The sequence below is a fragment of the Schistocerca americana genome, chromosome 7, assembly GCF_021461395.2.
Source record: "Schistocerca americana isolate TAMUIC-IGC-003095 chromosome 7, iqSchAmer2.1, whole genome shotgun sequence".
In the NCBI taxonomy this organism is placed as follows: domain Eukaryota; kingdom Metazoa; phylum Arthropoda; class Insecta; order Orthoptera; family Acrididae; genus Schistocerca; species Schistocerca americana.
The window spans coordinates 320,457,605-320,478,249 of NC_060125.1; positions in this window are offsets into that span (position 1 = coordinate 320,457,605).

Below are 20,645 nucleotides of genomic sequence, written 5' to 3' on the forward strand. Positions count from 1 at the left end.
CCCAAATCTTGGGAGCCAACAAAATATGCAGGACATAATTGGTTCAAAGGCTTTGTGAAACGACACAAGGTACTATCGTTGAGGACCACAGAAGCAACAAGATTAGGGTGAATAATCAGCTTCAACAAACCAAATGTTGATCTCTTTTTAAATAATCTCTAGTACATATATAAAAGATATGAACTTACCTAAGATCGCATATTCAATTGCGATGAAACTGGAATATCTACAGTCAATACACCATATAAGGTTGTTGCAAACCAGGTAACATCTGCAGAACGAGGGGACAAAATTATGGCATTATTTACTGTAAATGCCATTGGTAATGCTTTGCCTCCAGTTTTATTTTTGCATGAATCAGGTATAAAAATTTGTTTTTAAAGGGTACTCCTCCAGGAAGTTTTGCTCTAACTAGCAGGACAGGTTGGATGTCCAGTGTACATTTCAAGGAGTGTTTAGAGCACATAACTGACCATATCAAGTGCAGCAAGAGCCAACCTATACTACTAATTTTGGGTAATCACAAGAGCCATGTAGCAGTAGATGTGATCATTGCAACAAAGGAAAACGGAGCTACTTTGTTAACCTTTCCACCACAATGTAGCCATCGACTCTAGCCTCATGACGTTTCAGTGTTTGCTCCATTTAAAAGCCATTACAACACAATTTGTAATTACTGGTTACTAAATCACCAGGAAAAACTATTTCCATCTATGGCTTAGATGAGCTGATTGGACAAGCATATCTGTCACACAGAATACTATTCTTTCTGGCATTAGGAAATCTGGTATATATCCATATAACAGTGAGCCCCTCATTGAGGCAGAATTTTTGATGTGTTCTGTAACTGACTGCCCTCTTACATCTCCGCAAGTTTCCCTTGAATCGCATGAACAAGTAGCTACTACATCTAAAGGATCCATTAAATCAAGTGTTTCTTCGCAAGTTTCTTCTGTTTCAGTTGAAAAAGAATGCACAGTGGGCAGTGCTTCAGTGAACAGGTTAGTCCTTTTCCGAAAGCAGAACCATGAAAAGAAGCTAAAAGAGGAAGCAAGACGGGTAATAGTCGGTCTTTAAATAGCACTCCGGAAAAGGCAGACGCAGATAGATTAGCACATGAACGGAAAACCAAGCAATCAGAAGAATCAAGTGGTTCTAGGCCTAAAGTTGTAAGAAATCTTTCAAAAAAGAAAACACTTGATGACGAATCTGAATCACCAGAGGATGTCTAGAACGAAAACTCTGATGATGATTTTTTTCTTGTTACTGAGCTCTGAGGAAGCTGAAATTTAAGAAATAGGCCGGGAAGGCGATCTGATGAAGATTAAGGAAGACGGATTTGTTCTTGTAAAATTTTCTACAAAAGATCTGTGATTTATTACTTTAGGAGAATAATTAAGTGTGTTACAAACGATGAAGTCGAAATTACATTTATCCGGAAGAAAGTGGAGTTTCCTAATTCTGTTTTCCAGTTGAAAAAGAAGTGAGTGTAGTGGAAAAAACAGACGTTTTAATGAAGTTACCAGACCCATTATATTCCGGACGCACTGAACATATGATATCTTTGTATACATTTCCTGTTAATCTTTCAATATATAATGTACAGTAGTGCTGTAGACCAGTAAAAGTTCAACAGGATCTAGACAAATTTGCACTGTATGATATCGTCCCATACGTCCCTAGTTCTGTCCCGTTCCTCCCTCAGGTATGGGAGGTGTGGGACATTTGCACGAACTTATAGCGCACTTCATAAATCATTGTTGAGGTGAATTATGCTGTCCATTTTCGTGAATTTATGTGCATCAAAGATGTATGTACCATTATTTATCATTAACTTTGTTGTAGAGTCTCTTGGAAATGAATGAGAACGAATAATTTGAATAATGTCCCATTCCTCCCACCCTTTCCCTATGCTGTAATTCCGCAGCCGTAAATCTCCCATTCCACCGGTCATAATGGAAAGTTAAACGTAGACAATTCTTTGCTTCATTACTTTTTGTTGATAATGTTTCGTTTCTGTGTTTTACGACACCTCTGCACGACAGTAAACTACATCTATTACAAGCCAGTGCTTGACTCTCTGGCTGCTGCCAACTTACCTGCTGCGGCTGTCGGTGTCGAGAACAGTCAGTAGCTTGCGGGGAGAGGTGTGCCTGGGGCCGGACTGGTATTTGCTTTGAGTGGTTGCGGCGCGCCGGTACGCCACATCAGATGTCTGTCGGTCAAAGCCAGGGTTCCATCTTCCGCGGCACGCACGATACAGGGTTGTAGGTTCTGCTACTGTTCTGTCATAATGAGTTCAATACGGAGACCTTCAAGTTATAAGCTGCTCTTTCCACTGTTATCTTTACGATCGTTGCGAAAGAGCTTAGTATGATTAATGAAAGTGCCTGTAACAGCACAAAACTCAAGGCTCGTGCATCTTAACGAGAGTAGCGGCAGCAGATTTCTCAAATTTCATTAGTTTCAAATATGATGCAGTTTCGCAGTGAGAATAAAGCTGATCAAGGCGGTTAGTGTTTTGTGCTTTTAGGTTACGTATATTCGAGCACTACGCCGATATCAGTCATTAAATTTATTTTCTATCCAGTCCGTACAAAGGGCACCAACTCTATCGTAATCATTAGCCTCACGAGAAAAGCGTGCCATATTAGTGTAATAAATGAATAGTTTCCTTCTTATGACGAAAAGATAATATGTTCGTAACTGTACAAATCGACTTGAAAGACGCAGTTACATGTGTGTTAATGATGTATTAAATTAGAAAGTTATGTTATTTTCTTTCACATAAACAGAAGAAATCAAGAGAAGTTATTAACAGGTGTGGCACCTTTTGTTTTTTTTTAGCCCCTACACAAGATCTCTAATCCACTGTTAATCTGAATGTGAAACTATTATTGTAATTTATCACTTCTGCAATTGAATAGCATGTTAGGTGGTTGAAAAGTGAAGAATAACTTTTACTTCACATGTTTTCACATCCTTGCCTAAATGTCATTATCGAGATCGTCATGATCATGAGACATTTGACATTTTGTGCAGGATAAATGCTTCATCGACACTGTTTCAGGCATTATACCCTTCAGCTATACCAAAGATTCCGAACCTTCTTACGATATTACCCCTTCCTGCAATCAGATGTTGGCTAGCACCCAACCCTTCCGCCCATCATCAACAACATTAGTGTACAGTCATATTTTAGAATATAAAAGAATTTACTTTGAACGGTTTTATCTTGTTAATGATGGAAGGCAAGTGATATATAGTTTTAGTAGGTGTCTTATAAAACCCCGAAATAATTAGTTAATGAGACAGTCGTTGCCACTTAATTTTAACAACATTTTATTTATGATTATAGAAATCTGAAGTAATTCTCAGTGCATCGCGAGTGTTACCTATAGCTCCACCGGAGAAAAGAAAGCTAATTACCCACATTGATGGTAGGCACTTATTGCAAAACGTGTTTGATCTGCACCATTTCTCTCCGCAGTGACACTTGCTTCACTCGCACCCGGCAACCCCATTTTAAAATCAACCATGTCAGAGGGTGAGCACTATACCTAATGCTTGTATACTATTAAGATTGCTGGACTCCTTACTCCAGATATGATGACTTTATTCAGCCAATGCTTTGCGTCTGACCACTGCCGCACAGCAATGTAGTAGCCATAACGTAATTACTGCTATGTTGTGACTACAATTAGATGGTTTATTCCTGGCAGATTAAAACTGTGTGCCCGACCGGGACTCGAACTCGGGACCTTTGCCTTTCGCGGGCAAGTGCTCTACCATCTGAGCTACCGAAGCACGACACACGCCCGGTACTCACAGCTTTACTCCTGCCAGTATCTCTTCTCCTACCTTCCAAACTTTACAGAAGCTCTCCTGCGAACCATGCAGAACTAGCACTCCTGAAAGAAAGGATATTGCGGAGACATGGCTTAGTCACAGCCTGGGGGATGTTTCCAGAATGAGATTTTCACTCTGCAGCGGAGTGTGCGCTGATATGAAACTTCCTCGCAGATTAAAACTGTGTGCCCGACCGAGACTCGAACTCGGAACCTTTGCCTTTCGCGGGCAAGTGCTCTACCATCTGAGCTACCGAAGCACGACACACGCCCGGTACTCACAGCTTTACTCCTGCCAGTATCTCGTCTCATACATTCCAAACTTTACAGAAGCTCTCCTGCGAACCTTGCAGAACTAGCACTCCTGAAAGAAAGGATATAGCGGAGACATGGCTTAGCCACAGCCTGGGGGATGTTTCCAGAATGCCAGGAAGTTTCGTATCAGCGCACACTCCGCTGCAGAGTGAAAATCTCATTCTGGAGATCGTTTGTTGTAGTGAATTGAATAATGAGAACTACATAGAACTCGGGAGAAGGCTTTTTGATGAGATATTTAAGCGTACATGTATCACTTTTATTGTCACAGATGGATGATACAAAGTGTATGTGCAGTAGGTGGACTGTGTGAGGAACAAGGAAGATGCTTTTTCATATATTCGTTTGAAAAGCTGTAACTTCCACCACGTTGTCTCACGCGTTAATGACAATATTTGAAATAAAAAATATAATTATTGGCAACTTACGTTTTACTAAATAGTGGTGATAATAATAATGATCTGTTGAATATAGTTGTTTCAAGACCCAAACATTCGTTATCACTTACTTTCAACCCCTTAGAAACTTTCATTTTACCACTCACGCGGTAATTACCCATAGGTTGGGGACCATTGAGTTATAAGCACCTAAATTGTTCCTTAAAGTTTGCAAATGCGCCTGCTCCCTCATCTCACATATTCAGAAAACCTTTCGGTCGTTTATCATTTTCGCCGTGCTGCATGTCCCTCCAAGCTCACTGAAGTTCTAATTACGCCATACAAACTAAGCTAAGTGCAGTCTCATTATGGAGGATGTCGATTTAAATCGTCGTCTGGACATCTGTTTTTTTCTGTAAACGTTTTAAAGTAGATTTTCTTAACTCATTCGGTTAAACGCAAATATCGTGCCGTCCTTACGAATTTATTATCAATCGAATCCTTAGATTATTGTTTGACGAGAACCTTGGCTGACTACATGTGGGGATCGGTGCCTCCTTACCACTGCCGAATACTTCTCGGACTGCAGCGTGAGCGCATAGTCGTGTGGAGCACGAGAAAGCTATGTAGAAATGTTAATTCACGAGGTTTTTTTTTTCTTGGCCAATTCCTGTTGAAAACTGCGGAAATTGTTATGAGACGTCGTGAAATATTCTCACTTCAGTTCCTGTAGTTTCATGAAGAGGTAATAGGTGCCGGCACTATACGTAGCCTTCAAAATGCGGCTGTAACGGAGTTGCGTTCCAAGCAGAGAGCTTTCATTGAGTTTCGTTTGGCGGGAAACCGGAGCATCTCTGACAGTTATAGTAGTTACATATGTTTGCAGAATGTCTATGGGGACCTCGCAATGAACAAAAGCACGGTGAGTCGTTTGGCGAAGCGTCTGTCATCATCATAACGAGGTAGCAGCAACCCTCCCCCCCCCCCCCCCCCCCCTGAGGCCAGCCGCACACAGCTATGACTCCTGAAATGTTGGAACGTGCTGACATTCGACACTTTGCTGCTCAACTGGACGTTCCCGTTGTTAGTTTTGACACACTCGTCTACGAGGCGGCGCACTCAAAAGTATGTGCTCTCTGGAGTCCTCGCCGCCTATTAGAAGACGAGCAACGAAGAACAGTCTATGCGGAACTGCCTGCTAATAATGACAGTATTTTGTCGAACACCGACACAGGCAATGAAACATCGGTACATCTCTTATATCAGGAAAGAAAACGGCGGTCCATGGAGTGGCTCCACACCATCTCTCTCCTGAAGAAAAAGTTCGAAGCGGCAACCTCAAATAGAAAAGTCGTGGCGACGGTGTTCTGAGATTTTGAAAGGGTTATTCGATTTCATATCATCTCTCATGGTGCAACTATCAACTTTGAAGTATACATTGCTACCATCAGGAGATTAAAGATACATCTTCTTCACGACACCGCAAGGTCTCACAGTAGTCTGAGCACTCGCCAGTAGCTCACTGGATTCTTCTTTCTCATCTCGCAATTTCCGACGTCCATCTGTTTGGCGCAATGTAGGATGCACTCCGCGAGAAGAAGTACGTGGATGATGTAGAGGTTACTGATGCAGCAGCACTTTGGTTCCAACGTTGACCCGTACAGCGGCACCATACGCGCATACAGGCTCTCCCAGTAACGTGACGTAAAGCCGCCGCACTGAACGGAGTCTATGCTGAAAAGACGAGTACTGTAGCCGAAAAGGTGTGATACACACAACTGTCCATTAAAATTGCTACACCAAGGAGAAATGCTGATGATAAACGGGTATTCATTGGACAAATATATTATACTAGAACTGACATGTGATTACATTTTCACGCAATTTGGGTGCATAGCTCCTGAGAAATCAGTACCCAGAACAACCACCTCTGGCCGTAATAACGGACTTGATACGCCTAAGCATTGAGTCAAACAGAGCTTGGATGGCGTGTACAGGTACAGTTGCCCATGCAGCTTCAACACGATATCACAGTTCATCAAGAGTGACTCACGTATTGTGACGAGACAGTTGCTCAGCCCCCATTGACCAGACGTTTTCAATTGGTGAGAGATCTGCAGAATGTGCTGGCCAGGGCAGCAGTCGAACATTTTCTGTACCCAGTAAGGCCCGTATAGCACCTGCAACATGTGGTCGTGCATTGTCCTGCAGAAATGTAGTGTTTCGTAGGGATCTAATGAAGGGAAGAGCCACGGGTCGTAACACATCTGAAATGTAACGTTCACTATTCAAAGTGCCGTCAATGCAAACAAGTGGTGGCCGAGACGTGTAACCAAAGGCACCCCATACCATGACGCCGGGTGACACGCCAGTATGGCGATGACGAATACACACTTCCAATGTGCATTCACCGTGATGTCGCCAAACACGGATGCGGCCATCATGATGCTGTATACAGAACCTGGATTCATCCGAAAAAATGACGTTTTGTCATACGTGCACGCAGGTTCGTCGTTGAGTATACCATCGCAGGCGCTCTGTCTGTGATGCAGCGTGAAGGGTAACCGTAGCGATGGTCTGCGAGCTGATAGTCAATGCTGCTGCAAACGTGCAGATGGTTGTTGTCTTCCAAGCGTCCCCATCTGTTGACTCAGGGATCTAGACGTGGCTGCACGATCCGATACAGCCATGCGGATAAGATGCCTGCCATCTCGACTGCTAGTCATACGAGGCCATTGGGATCCAGCACGGAGTTCCGTATTACCATTCTGAACCCACCGATTCCATATTCTGCTAACACTCATTGGATTTCGACGAACGCGAGCAGCAATGGCGCGATACGATAAATCGCAATCGCGATAGGCTACAATCCGACATTTATCAAAGTCGGAAACGTGATGGTACGCATTTCTCCTCCTTACACAAGGCATCACAACAACGTTTCACCAGGCAACGTCGGTCAATTGCTATTTGTGTATGAGAAATCGATTGGAAACTTTCCTCATGTCAGCACGTTGTCAACCTTGTGTGAATGCTCTCAAAAGCTAAACATTTGCCTAACACAGCATCTTCTTCCTGTCGGTTAAATTTCGCGTCTGTAGCACCGTCATCTTCGTGCTGGAGTAATTTTAATGACCAGTAGTGTAATGTGGTGTTCTAAAATCCTCGATAAACCAACTTGCTTTAAGAAGAAAAAAATATTTATCATTACACTTCCTGGCAGATTAAAACTGTGTGCCGGACCGAGACTCGAACTCGGGACCCGAGTTCGAGTGTCAGTCCGGCATACAGTTTTAATCTGCCAGGAAATTTCATGTCAGCGCACACTCCGCTGCAGAGTGAAAATCTCATTCTGGGTGTGTATCATTATTTATTGAACCCCACATCTTAATTTGTCACAAATTTTCACAGAAGCGTTTTCACTGCCATAGAGACCTGTCATTACGGAAAGAGGGGGTTAACAGCAGGCAGCTGAATGTGGAAACTTACATACGACACGCAGTACCCAGCGAAACGCTGGAAGTTCACTGTTGTGAATTGGCAGGAGCCAATTCACGGAGTTTGGAGGAAGCCGAAAGGCACGCGTTTAAGCTCACGCAAACTGGCGTGAGGTCTGGAACAGGACAATGTACGAGAGCAGTTCAATAAGTAATGCAACACATTTTTTTTCTGAAACAGAGGTTGTTTTATTCAGCATTGAAATACACCAGGTTATTCCCCAATCTTTTAGCTACACAACACTATTTTTCAACGTAATCTCCATTCAATGCTACGGCCTTACGCCTCCTTGAAATGAGGGCCTGTATGCCTGCACGGTACCATTCCACTGGTCGATGTCGGAGCCAACGTCGTACTGCATCAATAACTTCTTCGTCATCCGCATAGTGCCTCCCACTAATTGCGTCCTTCATTGGGCCAAACATACGGAAATCCGACGGTGCGATATCGGGGCTGTAGGGTGCATGAGGAAGAACAGTCCACTGAAGTTATGTGAGCTCCTCTCGGATGCGAAGACTTGTGTGAGGTCTTGCGTTGTCATGAAGAAGGAGAAGTTCGTTCAGATTTTAATGCCTACGAACACGCTGAAGTCGTTTCTTCAATTTCTGAAGAGTAGCACCATACACTTCACAGTTGATCGTTTGACCATGGGAAAGGACATCGAACAGAATAACCCCTTCAGCGTCCCAGAAGACTGTAACCATGACTTTACCGGCTGAGGGTATGGCTTTAAACTTTTTCTTGGTAGGGGAGTGGGTGTGGCGCCGCTCCATTGATTGCCGTTTTGTTTCAGGTTCGAAGTGATGAACCCATGTTTCATCGCCTGTAACAATCTTTGACAAGAAACTGTCACTCTCAGCCACATGACGAGCAAGCAAATCCGCACAGATGGTTCTCCTTTGCTCTTTATGGTGTTCGGTTAGACAACGAGGGACCCAGCGGGAACAAACCTTTGAATATCCCAACTGGTGAACAATTGTGACAGCACTACCAACAGAGATGTCAACTTGAGCACTGAGTTGTTTGATGGTGATCCGTCGATCATCTCGAACGAGTGTGTTCGCACGCTCCGCCATTGCAGGAGTCACAGCTGTGCACGGCCGGCCCGCACGCGGGAGATCAGACAGTCTTGCTTGACCTTGCGGCGATGATGACACACGCTTTGCCCAACGACTCACCGTGCTTTTGTCCACTGCCAGATCACCGTAGACATTCTGCAAGCGCCTATGAATATCTGAGATGCCCTGGTTTTCCGCCAAAAGAAACTCGATCACTGCCCGTTGTTTGCAACGCACATCCGTTACAAACGCCATTTTAACAGCTCCGTACAGCGCTGCCACCTGTCGGAAGTCAATGAAATTATACGAGACGAAGCGGGAATGTTTGAAATATTCCACAAGAAATTTCCGGTTTTTTCAACCAAAATTGGCCGAGAAAAAAAAAGTGTTGCATTACTTATTGAACTGCCCTCGTAATTAATATAGCCAATAAGGTACGTTGCTGCTGGAATACTTAACTTTAATCCATAATTGGTGTACATCGCTCTTGACGGTACATAATTACAATCTCAATATAAACTGGTAATGGCGCCTTGCTAGGTCGTAGCAAATGACGTAGCTGAAGGCTATGCTAACTATCGTCTCGGCAAATGAGAGCGTATTTGTCAGTGTAGCATCGCTAACAAAGTCGTCTGTACAACTGAGGCGAGTGCTAGGAAGTCTCTCTAGACCTGCCGTGTGGGGGCGCTCGTGTCTGCAATCACTGACAGTGGTTACACGCGGGTCCCACGTATACTAACGGACCGCGGCCGATTTAAAGGCTACCATCTAGCAAGTGTTGTGTTTGGCGGTGACACCACATTCACATTTGATTTAGTCTTGATTGTCGCCTTTGTTGCGTCAGTGAGGCCCACTGCAGACGCAGCTAGCAGTCCAATGCAGGGGCATTCCGCCGACAGGCCCGCCATCAAATGCGCGCCTCCTCTGCGCCGCGCCGCCTGCCCGGCCCGCTGTTGGCAGGCTTTTGAGCTGTCGCCGGCATCGCGCTGTTCGACAGGCGGCGCCTGCGGTCGGGGCCGCGCCGTGTCACCGCGTCACAAGCTTTGCCGGCGCGCAAACCAGACGTGGCGGAGCAAAGCGTTTCCGCCTTTGGCGGCGTCCACTCCAATTAACTGCAGAGCCGGCCTCGGTCACAAAGGCGCCGCTGGACACTGGCGACAAACGACGGGAAATGCCGCGCGTGTTCAACACAAAGGTGGAAACCACGGGGGCAACGAAGAAGGAAAAACGGAGCTGTGATATGGCTTGGTATGAGCACATGTCGAAGAATGTAAAGACTGGTGCCAACTGTTCCTCAATGTAGAGTAGAAATTACATTGGAAGCCTTAACATTTCAGTGAATTAACCAGTATTTAAATAATAATGTACGCTAACTGAGAGTAGCTGTGAGTGCACGTTGACGGATTTACAAAATTTTTAATTTTAACTGCCTAAATTGAAGTCAACGCTCGAGGCGCAGTACATCAAACGTAGCTGATGCCACATGGGAATCATAGCGTTAATTAACCGCAGATACAATTGCAAAGAACAGTGACGATGACACATCACATAGTGATGGAAGCGTACAAAACCTAAATTATGGTTTTCCAGAAAACAAATTAAACGGTTGAAGACCTGCCACATTTGGGCTTCTTTAATTTAGCTATTGTGTCTTTAAAGTAATTTATAGTGGAGGTACCTGGCGATCAATATTGTCATGTAACTCCCACGACCCCCTACATTAAGTTAATTATAACTTTCCTTGAGCGTCATATCCGAAAGTGAAGCGATCAATTTAATTTAAAGCAAATTACCAGTACTGCAAGTCTTCAGCAGGACGACAATCATCGCCAGAGAGAGCAACACATCATTTAGATCAGAAGCGTCCAACCTTTTAGCTTACTAAGACCACTTTGGAAAGAGGCAAGTATTCTTGGGACGCGCATAATAGTATACTAAACACTAGCAATAACAGCTGACAAACAAATAGGTGAGGGAGAGAAAGAGAGAGAAAATGACACAGAAGGACTGGACCAATGAGAGAATAACATTGTGTGGCCGGAGTTTGAAATCAAGACTATTGAATATAACCTTTCATAAACAGAATGTTATGGACTTTTTTATAACAATTTTGTGAGATGCTGACTTATCGGCGTCTGTTTTAGAGGGTAGGAATATGGCCTTAATGACGAACTGATATTGTGCGTGTTACGGCCGACTTGTATGCTCAGTAAAAGTAAAATGATCGGCATGTAATCTCTGGGACGCTATGTGCTATGAGCAATGGAAAATTGGCCGAACGTAACGCGCGTTCGGTCATTACGTCTCTTCAGATTGATCTACCGTCCTCGATGTCTTAGCCAAAGCTGTATGAAACAGAGTTAATTAGTACACAAACATGTAAACATCCTCACTAGTGGTATTTATGATAAGAAGAATAAGAAGAACAAAATCAGCAATGATCTATACACCTACAATATGCATGTGTTTACTGATGCAGAAGGCTGAATAGTTCTTACAAAACTATGTAGAGCTCTTTGTATGTACCAAAACATGTGGTGCGTGGTTGGAATGAACTCAGTGACAAATTTAAAGTGTACAGTGAGAACTATTACGTGTGCAACAACGAGGATGCAGTGGGAATCCATTTACATCGTTTGGATGAACGTTATAGAAACAATCACTCGAAACCGACGTTTCACGACAATTAATCTGTAAAAAACACACCAAATGTAGAAAGAAAGCGTGTAAACCTCTCTGATGATGAATTGCAACGATTCGAAACCGGTAACGGTTTCCTTTGAATAAAGGAACTCAAAGTAAATTTGTGGCTGGTTGCTGTCCTAACACGATCAACATTATGTAGAGCTATATTCTTACCAAAAGGTAAAAAGAACACAACATTATACGTGTGTTTTGTTACAGCCACATGCTGGTTTTATATCACTGATTTTCTGGAACATATTACTGCCATTATTTTTACATTAGACTGTTTTTGACCTATAAAGATTTACATGCATTCAAAGAAAACGAAGCGCACATATACAAGAGAAACAAGAAGCTTTCATGTAAAATAATACTTCGACAGCGACAATCTTAATCCGATAACTAACGAAGATTTTGACACTTTGGTTATCTTTATGCATTGTTCGCTACAAAAACTGACTGACGAGCATATTTGATTGTCCCACTTGGCCGAGTCATCCTTTACGAAAACGATTATCACAGAGGACGAGACCCGTTAAAACAGTTCGTGATGAAACGAGGTACATGAATAAAGCCTCTCCTGGTGACACTGAAATTCATTTCCAAATTAGCATTCGAACTTCAATAGCAGTAACAACTTGTAAAAGGTCCGGGTTCGATCCCGATATGGTACACAGTTTTAATTTACCAGTAAGTTTCACATCAGCGCACACTCGCTGCAGAATGAAAAATTTATCCTGGAAACAAACCCTAGGTGGAAACGAAGCCATTTCTCAGTATTATCCTTTCTTCTAGAAGAGTTAGTCCTGCAAGTTTCAGAGAACAACCTCTGTGAAGTTTCAAAGGCAGCGGAAGAGGTACTGCCGAAAGTAAAGCTTCGAGGACGGGTCATGAGTCGTGGTGGGATGGCTCAGTCGGTACGGCACTTGCCCGCGAAAGGCAAAGGGCACCAATTACAAATCCGGGTCTAGAACACAGTTTTAATCGACCAGAGAGTTTCAGTAGCAATTATATCATTCGATGAATTATCTGAAACAGGTATTGTGGGCTGTACTACAAACCTTAAGCACATCGTATTCAACGTATCTGTGGAATTACGTCTGTTTGGGGTCATTAATCACAGGGACGACCGTTTCCATTTGGACAAAGCATGAACTCGTGTTATAGAAATACTTCATATTCTGTGTAACCAGCGCCGTTCTGCGATCTTACAGTGAGAGGACGATCAGTTTGATATAGAAGCGGCAGCTCACAGCAGCCGACAGACTTGGAGAAGACTTGCACGAGCCTTGGCAATGCAAGCGCAGTATATTGATGCCTAAAATTTTACTTTAAAATTCAGGTTGATTAATACTACACGTTTTGTTTAAAACTGTGATGTGTGGATATTGTGAATCAATAGTAAATTACGAAAAACCAAAGTTAATTCTACATTATTTTACATATAATAAGAGAAATCTGACGAAAAACAGAAAAAGTTATCCCACAGCATACGCAGAATACATGTAATTTGAATAAAAACTGATCAGTTTGTTAGCATGTTCTGCTTTTAACCTTTCTTCGGGGACAAAGCACAGGAAGTGAAGTCTCTACAAAACTATTTGATAGAACCTGGAACAAGGTTGGAATCATTCCCTCCAGACTGAGAATATCTTTTAACTGTGCACGGGGTGATATTCGTAGACATACTGACAGTTCTGGAGAAGTGTTTTCAATTTTTAGCGCTATTCCCTTTTCTCAGCTTCCATATATTCAGGGTTCCTGCTAATACTTACGAGTGCGGGGGGGGTAAATGAAAATACGCAACTGACAACAGTCAAAATTTGAATAAGAACTTAAAAAAAACTGTAGGTACCTTTCATGTTGTAAATACTTTAATTTTAAAAGGGAAGAAGAGTATTTTCTCTGTTCTGAGTAAGATGATAATGACAATATTATCCAATTTACCTCCAGAAAATGTCGATGGACAAATATCGATAAAAAATCGCATAATTGATTCGTTGTATCGATATCTCGCTATATCGGAGTTCAATACTCAGCCTTAGCTTAAACATTTAACTATGGCCAGTATACACCTGGAGATGGCCAGAAGACTCTGCCCGAAATGTCATTACCCTCCTTTCCATCATGGTAGCAAGTTTCTGACATCTGGCAGTTCGCCAGAAATTTGATGGAACAGCAGTAAATATGTTTATTATACTAAATTATTCTTCAAACGTCCACAGAGAGACGAAGATGGGAAGTGTGGTTGACTGACCGTTAATAAAAACACGTAATTCAGTCAACCTTACCCACAGCAATTTTGAAAAATCATGATTCAGCACTATATCTATACATTGATTCGATAAAATACTAGTTTCCGTCAAATAAAAGACCGCCCTCAGTTATGAAAAGACGGCATTAATTACAGGAGGTGCTTCTCATCGTTTCCTTGCTGAAAAGCTTCATACGAAGAACGCCAAGAAGGTAAGTTCCGTTTCTACTTCTTCCCGCAACAGCACTTGTATCGCACTTCGGCGCATTTTCACAGAGTATTTACAATATCATCAGCGAATCTTATCGTTGGCTTCCTTTCATCTTTAGTTTTCATCCCACTCCTGAACGTTCCTCTCATTCACGTCATTTCTTTTATGATAAACTTAGTGAACAGCAGAGGCGAAAGACTATATCCCCGTTTTATACCGTTTCTAATCCGAGCAACTCATTGTTCGTTTTCCATTCTTTTTTCCCCTCTTGGTTCATGGACATTTTGGATTTTACCCATTTCTCCGTGTAGCTTGTATCAAATTTTCTTATAATTTCCAAAATATTGCTATACTTTATACATCTGTAGGTCTTGCTTCGTCAGAACGGTCTCTCTAGTGCCTTTACCTTTCCTACAACCAAACTGAGTTTATATTGTCATTGCCAGCAAAGTGTGATCATGGTCTGTTAACACGATTGCATGATAGCCCTCGCATGTATCTGCGGACGATTTTTTCAGGAACCGTATGTATGATGTTCTTAGGAAATTCCAATAGACACTAACCTTGCAATTTACCCTAGCAACTATACAAATTCCGAAGGAATGTTGTCTGTGATTTCTATCTTATTTGATCACCAGTATTCGTAAGTGATTTCTCACTCTAATACTGGAACTTCTAAGTTCTCCAAAAATACATGCTTTTATTTCTCTATCTCGTTAGGACACTTTTTATTCTTCGCCCTTTCTCCTCTGCGTTTGACTGGTGCTCAACCATGTGTACCTTCAGCTAAATCAAACAACCACACTCCCATAGGACCTTGAACTCGTTCTGAACAGGACTCTTCGTGCTCGGTTTTGGACTATGCGGCAAGTGTCTACGGAAATGCCACTGATACACACGTCGAACGCCTGCAGAGTATGCATAATCAACAATCCGTCACCTGGTTTCAAAGTGCTGCGCGACATCATTACTGTGTGGCCACACGTGCTGCTGTAACAACGTTTTCCTTCCAGCGTTGTAATCTGAACTCTTTCGGACCTTTTAGACTAACATCAGATGTAACAACCAAGAAGACACTACTGTTCGATGCCCGAGAACGCCTGACAGACCATCCCAGAGGGCTAAGGTTACACAGATGATCAGGAGACAATGGTACGCCAGGTTCGGCTATGCCGTAGTTTGAGGGAGATTTGAGCCTGTATGTACGGCGAATTTGCCTCCACGAGCTACAGCCAATGTTTTCAGCGAGTTGCTATATTATGGGCTAGATCGTGAGCTAGTCTTCTTTGAATATGCTACGGGACGTTGGCGCACATGTTGTGTAATTTTCCGTGCTTGTACTGCTTTAAGCGAACAGGTTTCTTCATTTCCGGCTCACGCATTATTTAGGCAGATTATGCTTGGCAGTATTTACCCTTTTCTGCAGTTTCGGCCAAATCCAGACATCATATGTCAGTACTTTTCGATGAAAATACACGTAAGAACGCGATAGATGAAGCAATATAACATATTAACCACTCGGTGGAAACGAATGAAAATGCGGGCGTATTTTTCCAGCAGTCTCCCCGTCGTGCACAGAATGTTTGACATCACTTAGTGTCAAGCGGTGTCTTAGAGAGATGAGCATCCTGAAACGAACTTGTGACGTCACATTAGTCGGATTGTCCGCCACACTTCGTGAACGCTCTGTTTCGTGTAGGGCCCACAGGAAATCAGTATTTAATTGAAAAGGTGCCCACTAAAGGCTTTAGTTTTGTCGTGTGCTATCGAGAACTTGCATGCATTAGAATGAGTAGTCACGAATTATTATCGTCTGAAACAGACCTGCAGTGTCACGTGCTGTGACGTACACGCCACGGCCTGTCTCTCTCTAATGGGCCTAGGCGTGAAGACATTGTCACTGTGTCGCCAGATGTGGCTGGCCCCGCAACACAGGGCAGTTTAAGGAACGAGAAGAGACAGTGGATGGCAGACAGTGAGGACACCCACTAGGGATTTATTACTGAGTACCCCATGAAATTTCGTTACACGGCTTAATTAATCAGCCATGTCTCCTAAGAAAATTGTGTAACAGTGGAGTATAGACTATCGTTATAGTTTTTGTGTGTTCAGAATACCTGGTTTAAAATATCTCATGTTTACACAATGTAAATAAATTTTTATCAGCTACTTAGCAGACGGTATGCTATCAAGCTGCTAAAAACATTAAAACGAAACAAACTGTACGATTCCAGCTTCAAAACTAATGCAGTCTGAGGCTAGCGACCAAATAAAGCTAAAAAAATATTCAGATTATTTTACGCAAGCATAAAATTTAACAGCAACCACGGGTTTTGAATAATATTTCTATGGAACTTTAACAACTCTCCCTGTATAGAAAGAGGAAATGCATTGCGTTCTGGAGAAGTCGAAGTTTAAGAAACTCGGAACTGATTACGCTAACACAAAGAATAAAACGTCACCAGGAACTATCAACCGACAGAAGATCCAATAGAGCGAAAAAAACTGTAACCACGTTTAGACCCATCTATGAACATTGTCTTTTAGTTGGAGTGTTCATTTAAATTTCGTAAAATATAGACTCTATAGTGACTAACACTTTGTTAAGGAATCATGAAAGAAGATTATTTACGTGGAAGAGACCAGAAGACACCGGAAGGTTTCAGATAGATTGTAGAATGATAAGACAGAAATTTCGGAACCAGATTTTTAATTGTAAGACATTTCCAGGGGCAAATGTGGACTTGGACCACAATTATTGGCTATGACATGGAGATTAAAACTGAAGAAATTGCAAAAATGTAGGAAATTATGGAGATAGGATAAATTGAAAGAACGAGGGGAGCATTAGGGAACGATTATAAGAACAGGGGAGAAGAATAAAACAGAGGAAGAATGGGTAGCTTTGAGAGATAAACAGTGAAGGCAGTAGATAATCAAATGTGAAGGAAAATGTGGCATAGTAGAAATCCTTCGGTACAACAAGAAATATTGAATTTAACTGATGAAACGACGAAACATAAAAATGCAGTACATGAAGCAGGCGAAAGGAAATACAGATATTTAAAAAAATGAGACTGACAAAAACAACAAAATGGCTAAGCAAAAACGGCTATAGAGCAAATGTAAGGACTTATTAGCATATATAACTAGGGGAAAAATGAATAGATACAGCCTACAGGAAAATTATAGAGGACTTTGGAGAAAGGAGAGACAGCCTTATATAATATCAAGAGCTCAAAAGGAAAACCAGTTCTAAACAAATATGGGAAAGCCACAAAGTTGGAAGGAGTAATGGGAGTCTATACAAGGTAGATGTACTTGAGAGCAATACTACAGAAATGAAGGACGACGCAGATGAAGGTGAGATAGGAGAGATGATACGTTTACAGCATGCGTAGACTTAGAGAAAGTTTTTGACAATGCTGATTGGAATACTCTCTTTGCAATTCTGTGGGTATCAGGGCTAAAATACAGGGAGCGGAAAGCTATTTACAACTAGTACAGAAACCAAATGGCAGTTATGAGACTCGAGGCACGTGAAAGAGATACAGTGGTTGAGAAGGGAGTGATACAGAATTGTGGCCTAGTCCCGATGTCATTCAGTCTGTACATTGGGCAAGCAGTAAAGGAAACAACAGAAAAATTCCGAGTAGGAATTAAAGTTCACGGAGAAGAAATAAAAACATTGAAATTACGGATGACATTTTTTGTCAGAGACCGCAATGGACTGGGAAAGGCAGTTGAATGAAATGGACCGTGCCTTGTAAGGAGGATATAAGATTAACATCTACAAAACCAAAACGAGGATAACAAATGTTGCCGAATTACATCATGTGACGCTGAGGGAATTAGATAAGGAAATGAGGCACTTAAAATAGTGGATGTGTTTTTCTATTTGGGCAGCAAAATAACTGGTGGTGGTCGAAGTAGAGAGGGGATATAAAAGGTAGACTGACGATGGCAAGGAAAGCCTTTCTGAAGAAAAGAAATTGGTTAAAGTCGAGTAAAGATTTAAGGCTGAGGAAGTCTTTTTTGAGAGCAAAAAACAAAGACGATAAATAGTTTAGATAAGAAGAAAAGAGAACCATTTGAAATGCGATGCTGCAGAAGAGCGAAGGAGGTAGGTTGCAGCAGTTAGCCGGAGATGAAGAAGCTTGCACAGGATAGAGTAGATTGGAGAGCTGCACCAAACGAGTCTTTGGACTGAAGACCACAACAACAATAGGGTAACAATCGCGTCGAAGACTGCAGTTCCTTTCGAGCTCAGATTTTCTAAGTAGAATGTGGACCTCAACAATAATCATCTGGGATATATTCTTCAACTGCAGGATGGCGTTAGTAATTTACCATACGAAATGCTTCAACATCCTGCTTTCTGTCGATTCCGAAGGGTGTAGAGGTTTGTGAAGGATGTCACCAGATGTAATGTGAAAGGTACATGACCTGAACACCGAGGTTAGGTGTGGGAGAGTTTTGTAAAATACTTTACTAACCCACTTATGTCTGATAGCGCCGATGTTCTTTCACCTATAAACCGTTGTACTCTCCGCCTCTTTTCCCTGAACAGACAGCGCAGCAGAGTACCATGCGGGGGCAATGGGCTACATTCCCGGCCGCCTCAGAGAGATGCTTTGTTGTCTTGATCATCATTTCATCCTTGTCGGCACGCAAGCCGCTGAAGTGGCGTCAACATAAAAATCCTTGCAACAGGCGACCAGCCTACTGTACGAGAGGCCTTGACCACACAAAAACATATTTACGTTTCATTTCGTCTATGTGCTAACCACACCTAGTAAATGCAGGATTGCGCTAAAGAATTATGAAACGCGACTAGACGTCCCCTGTTTGCACCCAAGACTAGTGACTAAGGCAGTTCAAGGAAACTGTCACAGACCTGAGTACATACAGTCAGCTAATCATATTAAGTAAGCATTTGTATTAATTCTAGTCAGCCGCACAGTAACAGTCCGCCCCGATAGCTGAGTGGTCAGCGCTGCGGTCTGTCACGCCAAGGGCCCGGGTTCGATTCCCAGTTGGTTCTCTCCGCTAAGAGGCTGGGTGTTGTGTTATTCTCAATATCATTTCATCCTCATCAGTGGACGGCAACGGGACACCACCAGTGGATTCCCTTCCCTAGACGCTCGTGCTGTGGACGTCTCTGACGGGGCTTCCCCCATGACAAGATCTGCCGTAAGGCAGAACACAAAGTTTTAAGTACAGTAACAACTGAATGCCTCTAGCATGGCAAGCTATGGGTCACTACTGCACAGCAGCTTAACTGATTTATTCATAATCCATTTATTTGATAAATGAGTTAATAAAATCTTCCAGGGGAGATATATTATTCTACAATTAGCAGGTGATGTATGTCGTTACTTAATTTCTATAAATACGAAGGCGTGCTGAACATTAATGCTTCCGACTTTTATGTGTGAAAATACTTGAAGCTTTTTAAATAAAGCGAACGTCATTAACGTTTAGATCTTCGTGTTTCAGTCTTCATGTTCATTTCTTAGCATAGTCACCACGGCGACGAACACATTTCTCCCTAAGAGAAACCAGTTCATTGATACCGTCTGACTTTATTAACAGCCACAAATTCGCTTTAGCTTGCACCGCTTCGTCGCTATCAAACTGAAGTCCTCGAAGGTGTTCTTTAAGTTTTGGAAACAGATGAAAATCGTATGGGACCAAATCGGGAAAGTACGGAGTTTTATCGATGACAGTTCGTTGTCTGGCATTGCCATAATGAAAGAGAGGGTGCGCTATGTTTAGGCGATATCCTCTTATTCGAAATTAGATTGCAGTATGCTGTTTCTCATGCCCTGATGTAGTCCTTCTAGCCACCGCCATGTAACACGCCACAGTTAAGAGCCCTCAAGCGACAACTAACGTCAGGGATGAGGGAAAGTAGACCAAGCAGTGGGAATGACATGTATTCTTCAACCGATAGTGAGAACAGAATAAAACAGTTTTTATCACGCCCTTGTATATCCGTTGTTCTGTCTTACTTCGTACACAGTGATATGCAGATGTGGGCTACATAGTGGTGTGGTAACTGTTGTACCAGGAAAGCTGGACACCGTCAGAAATCATTAGTGAACAAGTAACACAGAAAACCGAAGATTTAATTGCCTTGTATTTCTCCAGACGTTCGAAGACTGAGCACGAATTATGCAGCATGTGACAGAATAGAGATATCTCAGTGTCCACAATGAAGAGTGTCTCTGCACTAAAGCACCAACGATGAAAATAGTGCCGCGACTAGTCGTATCATTATGTTGCGAGGTGAGACCGAGGGCGAGTGAGGTGAGTCGCTGCTGCCGGCAGTCCCACATCGCCGCGCTAGAGTATGCTCATGGTACTGATCTACTAGAGGCCTGGCTCAGTTGGTGT